The sequence below is a fragment of the Capsicum annuum genome, chromosome 1, assembly GCF_002878395.1.
Source record: "Capsicum annuum cultivar UCD-10X-F1 chromosome 1, UCD10Xv1.1, whole genome shotgun sequence".
NCBI classification, from domain to species: domain Eukaryota; kingdom Viridiplantae; phylum Streptophyta; class Magnoliopsida; order Solanales; family Solanaceae; genus Capsicum; species Capsicum annuum.
The window spans coordinates 41,333,865-41,346,199 of NC_061111.1; the positions used below are offsets into that span (position 1 = coordinate 41,333,865).

General features: G+C 40.6%; 1 pseudogene; it reads right to left on the bottom strand.

The window, feature by feature from the left end:
* Nucleotides 1-345: 345 nt before the first annotated feature.
* LOC107879566 lies at nucleotides 346-10,691 on the bottom strand (annotated as a pseudogene).
* Nucleotides 10,692-12,335: the final 1,644 nt, after the last annotated feature.

The following is a 12,335-nucleotide window of genomic DNA, read 5'->3' on the forward strand; positions in this document are numbered from 1 at the left end:
TATATTAGACATTAGTTAAAATTTATCTATTTTTTTTTCAGAATTTTGGATCATTCCAAGTCCAATACTCAGTCAAATAATTAAAATAAAAAATTGCCCTATTCGAAGCGTAGTTGTTGATCAGTTGATGTTTATGTTCTTTATCAGTTTTTAGATATGAATTGCTACTATGTGACATGCTTGAGTATCCCGGAAGTGGTTATAAATGCTAACTGAATTTCTATTCTAGATCATGATTTGTGTTTCAAATATTCAAACTTAGGATACAATTCTAGTAGTTATACATTATGATTTCTATAGATCATAATCCTCCTCTTCTTTTTATACCTTACCAAGTACGTTTTGTCACAAGAAAAATGAACAGTAACAACAACCTTCTGTTGCAACAGGCAACAGAACCACCCCTCCTTCATCCACCACCTGACCCACCAGAACCACCTGACCACCCCATTGGAATGGAAGAAGACCAACCGACGAAAGCCTGCTTTAATGAATAAAGAAGTCAAGCTAAACAAAGACTGCTAGTACCAGAAAGCATACCAACACTTGGAAGCAAATTCGGATCCAGAAACAATACAACTCACAGAGGAAGAGAGAGCCAAAATTTATCACCCATGGAGAAACTCCGTTATTCTCAAACTGTTTGGCAAAATGATAGCACATTCATACCTAAATAACAAGTTGAATGACCTGTGGAATCCCACAGAACCACTCATCCTGATAGACTTAGGGCATAGCTACTATACAGCGAAATTCGACCACCCTAAAAATGTCACGACCCGATTTGTCAAGTCGTGATGGCGCCTACCTTATCCCCCAGTAGGCAAGCCACACCATAGCCCGGAATGATAGGTAATGGGCTAATAGACAGAGACAAAATAAAAGATCGCATATGATAATAACAACCATAATAATAAGTGAAAATTAAGAAGAGAGCATATGTATTATATAAAAACAAAAGGAGGAAAAAGGACCAACTATACAATTGAATCCCTCCGAAGACCTGATGAGGTCAGTACTAAAGCCACTACTAACAGGTACCCAGAGTACTAGACAAAAATCTAAAATGTACACAAGTAGTCTCGAGTGAAAAAGACTAACTAGAGTAAATAGAGGAGGATCGGCCTCAGACGACAGTAAGCTCACCACGCTCTAAACCAGCACTGAAAGGTAGGAACCATGTCAACACAGACTGCTAGTACCTGGATCTGCATCAGGAATAAAAGATGCAGAAGTGTAGTATGAGTACCAAAAATAACAGGTACTCAGTAGGCATCATCGGCCGACTAAGTTTAATACAGAAAAGGTGTAACTACAATGCAAGGACGTAATCTGAGTTATTAGTAAATAAGGATGGAAAGGTAAACAACTACCAAGCTATGCAACGGCTATAAAGTAATAAACTTGTGCGATACAAAAAAATAATGCAGTAATAACAATTAAATCAACCATAACTTAATTGAGCCCCCATAAGCCCGCTAGGCACACTGAAGAAGACAATTAACCTAACCGTACCCCCATAAGCTGGTGGGACACACAAGTGATGAAAGTAAACATAAATAATCAGATGCCAGACTCGAACCGGAACTCAGAGTAACCTCAACTATTATCAGATGCCGGACTCGAACCAGAGCTCATAGTAACAATAATAGTCAATTGTCGGACTCGAACCGGTACTCATAGTAATAATAATAATAATCAATTACCGGACTCGAACCGAAACTTATAGTAACCATAACCCACCGATAATATTAAAATCCATTCCATATTATAACAATGTCAACGTCTAAATAATCATCCACCAATTTTAATTACAAAGGGCTAGATTAAAGATTTTACAATTAAATTTTATGTCTCAAAGTGGTAGGTGCTATATTATATCGAAAGGTAAAATATCAAAATCTACTACAACAGAGTCCCAATCCGAATAAATAGGACAGTTTATACATATCAAATAATACGTATCTACAAGCACTTATCCAAAGCTAACATAATAGTTAACATTTTCGGTAAGTAAGCTCAATTAAAAAAATAGGGTAAACCTAGCCTATCTGGACGCCAAAGCTAGAATATCTTTACGTGAAGCCTCCAAATAGTATGCCGCTAGAACTCAGATTTGAATAATATCAAAGAAATTATTTTTCACAACACTTTTTAACTTATAAGCAATTTTGTAAGGCTAAACAAGAAATCTAAGTAATTTAAAAGAAACAAATGAAGGACCAGATATGAAAAAAAAAAAAACAGAAACCCAACGATAAGGGGATCACAAATGCAATATTTTCAAGGAACTGAGAAATATGTTAGTGGTTGGAAAGTTTTTTTTTTTCTTTTGCATTCTTTACAGTAAAAAAAAAAAGACTAAAGATATATATGTATATATAAGAGAAAGTAAAGCACTTTCCAAATGGTCAATTCATGGACACATATATGCCTGCCATGCTTCTTTCCACACGTGTACGGTTGAAATATTTTTTTTACATTGCGTACATAATCGGGTATTGCATAAATTCATGGTAAAAATAATTATAATACTTTGAATATATCATAATTAATAGAAAATTATTTTTAACACAACCTATATTATGTAATAATAATATTTTAATATTTTAAATTTACTATCTCCGTATAAAATATTAATAAATCACAAAAAAAATTATTATAAAATAATATAAATATATCATGACTTAAAGAATTTTATCAATATCGAAAATATTCTATAAGGGTACTAAATTATATTTCTACCAAATGCCAAATTAAATTAAATAATCCACGATACATTTAGTTAGTACTAAAATTATATGAAAATACAGGAAAATGGTCGTAAGGGTCATTACAACATCCACTACTAAAAGGACTTTCGTCCGCGAAAGTAAAAGATAAGGCCATACCTGAATGCCCAAACAGGTAGAGATACTGGGCGCGTATAACACGCTCGATCTCCCAAGTAGTCTCCTCAACTGGACGGTGACGCCACCGAACCTTAACTACCAGAATGTCCCTGGAGCTCAACTGCCTAACATCCCTTGCCAAAATAGACGTTAGCTCCTCTACAAACGCCAACCCCTCGTCCAACTGAACTGAGTCCCACTGAAGTACGCGTGACTCATCTGGAATATACTGCCACAACAAAGATACATGAAACACCGGGTGAATGGCTGAGAAGGCAGGTGGCGATGCCAACATATAAGCTACCTCTCCAACACTCTGTAGGATCTCAAAAGGTCCAATATATCTAGGGCTTAGCTTGTCCCTCCTCCCGAACCTCATCACGCCCTTTATGGGTGATACTCGCAGGAAGACCCTATCACCAACTCTGAAACTCAATGGGCGACGTCTGCGATCAGCATAACTCCTCTGTCTATTTTGAGCTGCTCTGAGCTGCTCGTAACCTATCCTGAATCACTCGAACATTATCCAACAAATCACGAAAAAAATTTGTGCCAAGAGATCTAGCCTCGGAAGTCTCAAACCAACCAATAGGAGATCGACATATCCTACCATACAATGCCTCAAACGGGGCCATCTGAATACTCGAATGAAAGCTGTTATTATAAGCAAACTCTGCCAAAGGTAGAAACTGGTCCCACTGACCTCCAAAATCTAACACACAAGCGCGGAGCATATCCTCTAGAACCTGGTTAGTCCGATCTGACTATCCATCAATCTTGGGATGAAAGACTGTACTAAGGTCAACCTGGGTCCCCAACTCCTCCTGAAATGCCCTCCAAAAGCTAGAAGTGAAATGAGCGCCTCGGTCGGAAATAATGGACACCGGGACCCCATATAGGCGAACCACCTCCTGAATGTAAACACGAGCTAACCTCTCGGCACTGTAGGAAACTTAAACGGGGATAAAATATGCAAACTTGGTCAATCGATCCACGATGAACCAAATGTTATCGAAACCACGCGATGTACAAGGCAATCCACCAACGAAATCTATAGTAACTCTCTCCTATTTCCACTCAAGAATGGGTAGCTGCTGAAGCAATCCACCAGGTCTCTGATGCTCAGTCTTTACTTGCTGATAACACGACATCGAGCCGCAAACCCTGCTATATCTCTTCGCATACCACTCCACCAATAATACTGCCTCAAATCCCTATATACCTTAGCTGGCCCAGGGTGAATAGAGTATCTGGAGCTATGAGCCTAGTGAAGAATCAACTGGATCAAATCTCCAACCTTTGGAACACAAATACGACCGTCAAACCGCAAGACACCCTCAGAAGCTAGGGTAGCTCGCTGAGACTTACCCCTCAACACCTGCTCTCAAAAGCTGCGAAGCTTGTCATCCTCGAAATGACGACTCTGAATCTGCTCCGACAAGGTGGATCTGGCCTCAACACTAGCAATGATTCTCCGAGGGTCAGAAATATCCAAATGAACCATCATTTTAGCTAAGGACTGAATGTCCAAAGCCAACGACCGCTGAGAAGTTGAAATGAAAGTTAAGCTACCCATACTTAGTGACTTCCGACTCAAGGCATCCGCTACCACATTCGCCTTGCCCGGATGGTAGAGAATAGAGATATCATAGTCTTTTAACAACTTAATCCACCTGCGCTGCCTCGAATTAAGCTTCTTCTACGTCTTAATATACTGAAGACTGCGGTGATCAGTAAATATCTCGCAACGGACCTCATACAAATAATGCCTCCAAATCCTAAGCGCAAATACTATCATTTCCAACTCTAAGTCATGGGTGGGGTAGTTGCGCTCATGCACCTTCAACTGCCTCGATACATATGCAATAACACGGCCACGCTGCATCACAACACACCCAACCCAATACCAGATGCATCACAATAAACAATAAAACCCTCGCCCTCAATAGGAAGAGTTAAAATAGGAGCTGAAGTAAGCAAATTCTTGAGCTTCATAAAGCTCGCCTCACAACTCACAAACCACTGAAACAGAACCTCCTTCTTGGTCAATCTAGTCATAGGGGTTGCCATAGAAGAAAAACCCTTAATGAACCGCCTGTAGTAACCTGCCAACCCAATAAAACTGCGAACATCAGAAGGTCACGTAGGCCTAGCCCAACTGCGAATAGCCTCAATCTTGGCTGGGTCTACCATAATATCGTCCTTGGACACTACGTGCCCCAAGAAAGCTACAGACTCAAGCCAAAACTCATATTTTGAGAAATTGGCATAAAACCTGTGGTCTCTCAAAGTGCAAAGTATAGTTCTCAAATGCTGCTCGTGCTCCTCCTTACTCCTCGAATAAACCAGAATGTCATTAATAAATACTATTATGAAAGAGTCCAAATATGTCCTGAACACGCGATTCATCAGATCCATAAAAGCTACTGGAGCATTAGTCAACCCAAAAGAGATCACCAGGAACTCACAATGACCATAACGAGTCCTGAAGGTTGTCTTAGGGATGTCCGCAGCCCTAACTCTCAACTGATGGTAATCGAACCTAAAATCAATCTTAGAAAACACCGCCGTACCCTGAAGCTGATCAAACAAATCATCGATGCGAGGCATAGGATACTTATTCTTCACAGTAACCTTATTTAACTGCTTGTAGTCGATACACATACGCAAGAAGCCATCTTTCTTCTTTACAAACAAAGCTGGAGCACCCTAAAGAGATATACTCGGTCTGATAAATCCCTTACCTAGAAGATCCTGAAGCTAACTATTCAGCTCCTTCAACTCAGCAGGATCCATACGATACGGAGCCATAGAAATAGGTCGGGTGCTAGGCTCGAGATTAATAATAAACTCTACATCACGCTCAGGAGGAAGTCTAGGTAGGTCGGTCAAAAATATATCAGAAAACTCGCGAACAATAGGGACGGAGTCAAGTGGGGAACTCTCAATACTAACATCCCGGATATATGCAAGAAAAGACTCACAACCCTTCGATATCAATCTCCTAGCCCGAATGTATGAAATAATCCCCGTCAGTGCGCGGCTAACAAAACTCTGCCACACAACTAGGGGTATGCCAGGCAAAGTTAAGGTAACGGTCTTAGCAAAATAATAAAAGACCGTACGGTAAGGAGACAACTAATTCATGCCTAGAATCACATCAAAATCTACCATATCTAGGACAATAAGGTCAATATGAGTATCAAGCACTCAAATAGTAACCAAACAAGATCTATATACCCGATCCACTACTAAAGAGTCACCCACTGGGGTAGCCACACATAACGGTACAGATAAAGACTCCAAACATAAACCCAGTCGCGATGCAAAATAAATAGAAACATATAAAAAGGTGGAACCGGGATCAAACAAAGCAGAAGCTGGCTGATGGAACACAAAAATCATACCTGTGATCACATATCCGAAACCTCAACCCCTGATCTACCTAGAACTACATACAAATTACCTTGTCCACTACTAGACTGGGTACCTGCCCGACCGCCTGCCCTACCTCCCTGCAGACCACCTCTAGAACCTTGGAAACCACCTCAATGACCCTGTACACCACCCCTATATAATGACGATACTGATCTGATCGGCTGTACAGCCAGAACTGGAGGCTCAAACATCTTACGCCGAGGACACTCACGGTCGAAGTAACCAACAACTCTACAGTCATAACATGCCCCAGGAACCCTGCTGTAACCAAAAGGTCCAGTGAATCCAGAATGACCACCCCTACTCGATGATCCTGACTGAATAACTCTCTGCGGCTGGCTGCTACTCTAACCACTAGAACTATAATAGACTGTCTGACCCCTGTCAGATATCTGAAGCGATGCCTGAACTGGCCGACTAGGCTGACCCTGATACTGAGAAGACTGTTGATGAGGGTACCAACTGTGAAATCCTTGGCCTGAGGACTGTGAACCGTTGTAACTACCCTGGTAGCGTGGTCTCTTATCGCTGCCCCCTTAGGCCTCATGATCCATCTCCTCTATGGAATAAATATGCTCGGATATCTCCAAAAAAGACTTCAATAAAGTCACCAAACTCTGTGTAGCTCTACAGAGTGACAATGTCAATCCCCTAACAAAGCATCGAATTCGGTCATACTCCGTATCTAGAATCATAGTGGCGTGTCTGGCTAACTCATGGAATCTCGCCTCATACTCAGCCACCGTCATAGAGCCCTGTCTCAATGCGGTAAACTCATCCTGGAGATGCTCACACAGGCGACGAGGCATATACTTTCCCAAGAAAGCCTCAGAGAACTGAGTCCAAGTCACTGGTGCAGATCCAGCTGGCCTGGAATCAAGATAACCTGTCCACCACCTCCTCGCTGCCGTATCGAACTGATAAGAAACAAAGTCTACTCCTCGTGCCTCAACCAGCCCCAAATTTCGTAACCGTTGCTCGCAACTGGATAGGAACTCATAAGCATCCTCTCCCAGGGTCCCGGCAAACTTGGGTGGAGTCAATCTAAAAAATCAAACCAACATCTTCTGCTTCTCTGTAGACATAAGTGGATGGGCTACTGCCGGCTGTGGGACTACTGGTGCTGGCAGAACCTCTACTCTAGGCGCCACTGCCACAGGCTGTGCCCCTAAAGCTACACCACCCTGTCCTGCTGGTTGAACTCCCACGATCGGTGGACCACCAACTAACCCCAATAACTGAACTAATTTATCCCGAATAATCAAAGAGATATAACGCCAGGTGGAGCCTGGGCTGCCCCCTGGCCCACCTGCTGATGTGGCAGAATACCTGGAGCTATCTCAATCCCCGAAGCTATAACAGGATCAGGTACTGGATCCCTGACCTAATCTCGAATAGGGGCTGCTACTCTACCCTGCCCCTGATATCTGGGTCGACCTCGACCCCAAGATAGAACTCTAGAAGCGGAACCGCGGTCCCGAACCCCTACTCTCGAACCTTGTGTCCTAGCCATCTGCGTAAAGAGTGAACCACTAAAAAGATTATAACTTAACCAGTCGCAACGCACAAAATGGATCAAGAAAATGAGATTTTTTTTCCTAAAAATGCTCTGTAGCCTCCCAGGGATAGGATATAGACGTCTCCATATCGATTCGCAAGACTCTACTAAACATCGGCTCCAGTACTAATAATACCAGTGCGACTTTTGCTCTGATACCAACTTGTCACGACTCGATTTCTCAAGTCATGATGGCGCTTACCTTACCCCACCAGTAGGCAAGCCACACCATAGCTCGAAATGATAGGTAATGGGTTGATAGACAGAGACAAAATAAAAGATCGCATATGATAATAACAACCACAATAATAAGTGAAAACTAAGAAGAGAGCATATGTATTATATAAAAACGAGAGGAGGAAAAAGGACCAACTATACAATTGAATCCCTCCCAAGACCTGATAAGGTCAGTATTAGAGTCACTACTAACAGGTACCCAGAGTACTAGACAAAAATCTAAAATGTACACAAGTAGTCTCGAGTGAAAAAGACTAATTAGAGTAGATAGAGGAGGATCAGCCTCGAAAGATAGTAAGCTCACTCCGTGCTAAACCAGCACTGAAAAGTAGTAACCACATCAACACCGACTGCTAGTACCTGGATCTGCATCAGGAAAAAAGATGCAGAAGGGTAGTATGAGTACCAAAAACAACAGGTACTAAGTAGGCATCATCGACCGACTGAGTTTAATACAGAAAAGGTGTAACTACAATGCAAGGATGTAATATGAGTTATTAGTAAATAAGGATGGAAAGGTAAACAACTACCAAGCTACACAACGACTATAAAGTAATAAACTTGTGCGATACAAAAAAATAATGCAGTAATAACAATTAAATCAACCATAACCTAACTGCGCCCTCATAAGCCCCCTAGACACACTGAAGAAGACAATTAACTCAACCGTACCCCCATAAGCCGCTGGGACACACAAGTGATGAAAGTAAACATAAATAATCAGATGTCGGACTTAAACCGAAACTCAGAGTAACCCCAACTATTATCAGATGCCAGACTCGAACCGGAACTCAGAGTAACCCCAACTATTATCAGATGCCGAACTTAAACTGAAGCTCATAGTAACAATAATAGTCAATTGCTGGACTTGAACCGGTACTCATAGTAATCATAATAATCAATTGACGGACTCGAACTAAAACTTATAGTAACCATAACCCACCGATAATATTAAAATCTATTCCATATTATAACAATGTCAACGTCTAAATAATTATCAACCAATTTTAATTTAAAAGGGCTAAATTAAAGATTTTGCAATTAAATTTTATGTCCCAAAGTGGTAGGTGCTATATTATATCGAAAGGTAAAATACCAAAATCTACTACAAAGGGGTCCCAATCCGAATAAATAGGACAGTTTATACATATCAAATAATACGTATCTACAAGCACTTATCCAAAGCTAACATAATAGTTAACATTTTCGGTAAGTAAGCTCAATCAAAAAAATAGGATAAACCTAGCCTACCTGGACGCCAAAGCTAGAATATCTTTACGTGAAGCCTCCAAATAGTATCCCGCTAGAACTCGAATTTGAACAACATCAAAGAAATTATTTTTCACAACACCTTTTAACTTATAAACAATTTTGTAAGGCTAAACAAGAAATCTAAGTAATTTAAAAGAAACAAACGAAGGACCGGATATAGAAAAGGAAAAATAGAAACCCGACGGTAAGGGGATGGCAGATGCAATATTTTCAAGGAACTGAGAAATATGTTAGTGGTTGGAAAGTTTTCTTTTCTTTTGCATTCTTTATAGTAAAAAAAAAAAGACTAAGGATATATTTGTATATATAAGAGAAAGTAAAGCACTTTCCAAATGGCCAATTCATGGACACATATATGCCTGCCATGCTTCTTTCCACACGTTTACGGTTGAATTATTTTCTTTACATTGCATACATAATCGGGTATTGCATAAATTCATGGTAAAAATAATTATAATACTTTGAATATATCATAATTAATAGAAAATTATTTTTAACAAAACCTATATTATATACTAATAATATTTTAATATTTTAAATTTACTATCTCCGCATAAAATATTAATAAATCACAACAAAATTATTATAAAATAATATAAATATATCATGACTTAAAGAATTTTATCAATATCGAAAATATTCTATAAGGGTACTAAATTATATTTCTACCAAATGCCAAGTTAAATTAAATAATCCACGATACATTTAGTTAGTACTAAAATTATATGAAAATACAGGAAAATGGCCGTAAGGGTCATTACAGAAAATGCAACAAAAGTTCTCCATGGAGGACCATGGTTCGTCACTGGGGTTTTTCTCTCTGTAAAAAGGTGGGAACCGAATTTCGTCACTGAAAAAACCACTCTCACCCCCACTGCAATTTGAGTTAGGCTTCCCCAACTCCCCACTGAATTTTATGGCAGATCGATCCTTGAGAAGTTAGGAGCAAAATTAGAACAGCTTTTAAAAATCGATACATGTACCCCCTCAACATTGCGAGGTAGACATGCTCGAATTTGTATCCAAGTCCCAATTGAGATCCCAGTCAAGACGAAGGTCACAATTGGCACCCACACTAAAAAAATGGTATATGAAAGGGAAGGTGTGATGTGCACTGTATGCGAAAGAATTGGCCATGCCTCCAGTCATTGTAGCCATTCACTCAACATTTCTCCTCAAAATGATACCCCTTCAACGTCTGCAACAAAGCCAAAGAGCAATGATTGGCAACTTGTTACTTTTCCTAAGAGGAGATACACAGGCAAAAATGCCAAGGCGGAAGCAACAAAACACATTACTCAATATTCAAATCTCATCCAGCAGGTAAGTCCCCATTAAGCCCCGCCAGGTACGTCTCTAAACACCAAGCTGTATCAACCACTCTTTGAATACCGAAACAATGATAATACTGCAGACTCAGTAAGCAAAACTAAACAAAAAATAATAAAACTATCAAGGGCAATCCTGAAATTCCTCCTATTCCCCAAAAGGGACCTACTGGACCCCACAAAACATCCTTGACTTTACCCAACATCCCCTTTGCTTAAGCTGATCCATCACCCCACTTCAAAAAATATCCAATTTATGATAACATTAACTCAAACGACCCTGAGAGGGGTCGTACTCTCCCATATCCTCTAGCAGATCCTATGGAAATCTCTACCCAGACTCCCCTAACCAGAGTAACTCTTCCATTTATGAGAAGAGTCATAATTCTCTAGCTGCCGATATGACTAAAGGAGTTAAATCTATTAATTCCTTTGAAGCTACTCCCCATTTAATAAGCTCTTCATGGCCACTTTCTCCCTCAGACACCACAAGAACTAACCATGGACAACCACTACCAAAGCTAACTAAAAAACAATCGTTCACTGAAATCGTTTTATTTCATCACTGCCCCAACACCGTCGGACTGTCATCCGACGTCGTGGATAGAGCATACCCTCGAGGTGAAGTGGCTCCAGTTGCGTTTGACAGTAGGCAACCAGCCGATTATCATTTTGCAATAAGATCCAGCCTACCTAGCTCAGATTGCGCAAGAAATTATCGATCTAGCTATGGAAAACTTGGGCCAACAGATCTGGATGCAGACTCTTACAGCCACCCAATCAGTGGACCTTCAACACTTGACCTTGATGGGAGAAATAAGCACATTGATGGGACAAATATTCTAGAGCCTCCCATTCTTCCCGACCATCCCTTATCTCCACAACAACCAATCCCCATTTATCATCCAATGCCCCACAACTTTGACACAACTAGTGATGGAATAGGGCTCAGGGGACGGAAACCAGCGCGTAGAAAACCTAACGGCACGAGAAGCAATGCACCTGTGCAACCTGAAAATGTAATACGTACTAAACAAGCTTGGGACCCAATGGTAGAAACCTTCTTGCTAGAAAGAACTCTTCAAAAAAAATTTGAAAAGCCATCCAGCTCAGTTACTATAGCATACTCGTTGAAGAAGAGGAAAATATTTTCATTAATGGTGAGGAATGCCATAGAAACAACCCCAGCTGCGGTGATACTCAGTCTTCAGGTAGCAGTGAGGATAGTCATACCAAGGGGGAAGGGGAAGAACCCAATGCTGCACCCAACCATCAAGCCAATCATGATGAACTTCATTATCTGAAACACGAGGGGGCAAATAACTCTACTTTTTGGCATCAATGTCAGGCTACGATCAATGTTCATAGGCCCTCTATGCTTATTCTCCTTTAAATAAAGATAACAGAGCACAAATCCCTTAGTGATGCCTTAGGCTTTGACAACCACGTTCAAGTTAGTGCTATCGGGCTCTCTGGGGGCATTGCAGTCATGTGGAAGGAAGATGTCCTCCAGCTTGATAACTTTTCTTCTTCGGATTAGGGCATTCACGTAATGGTAAAGGTAAAACCTGATCACAGACCTTGGCTTTTTTCAGCTATTTATGCTAGTCC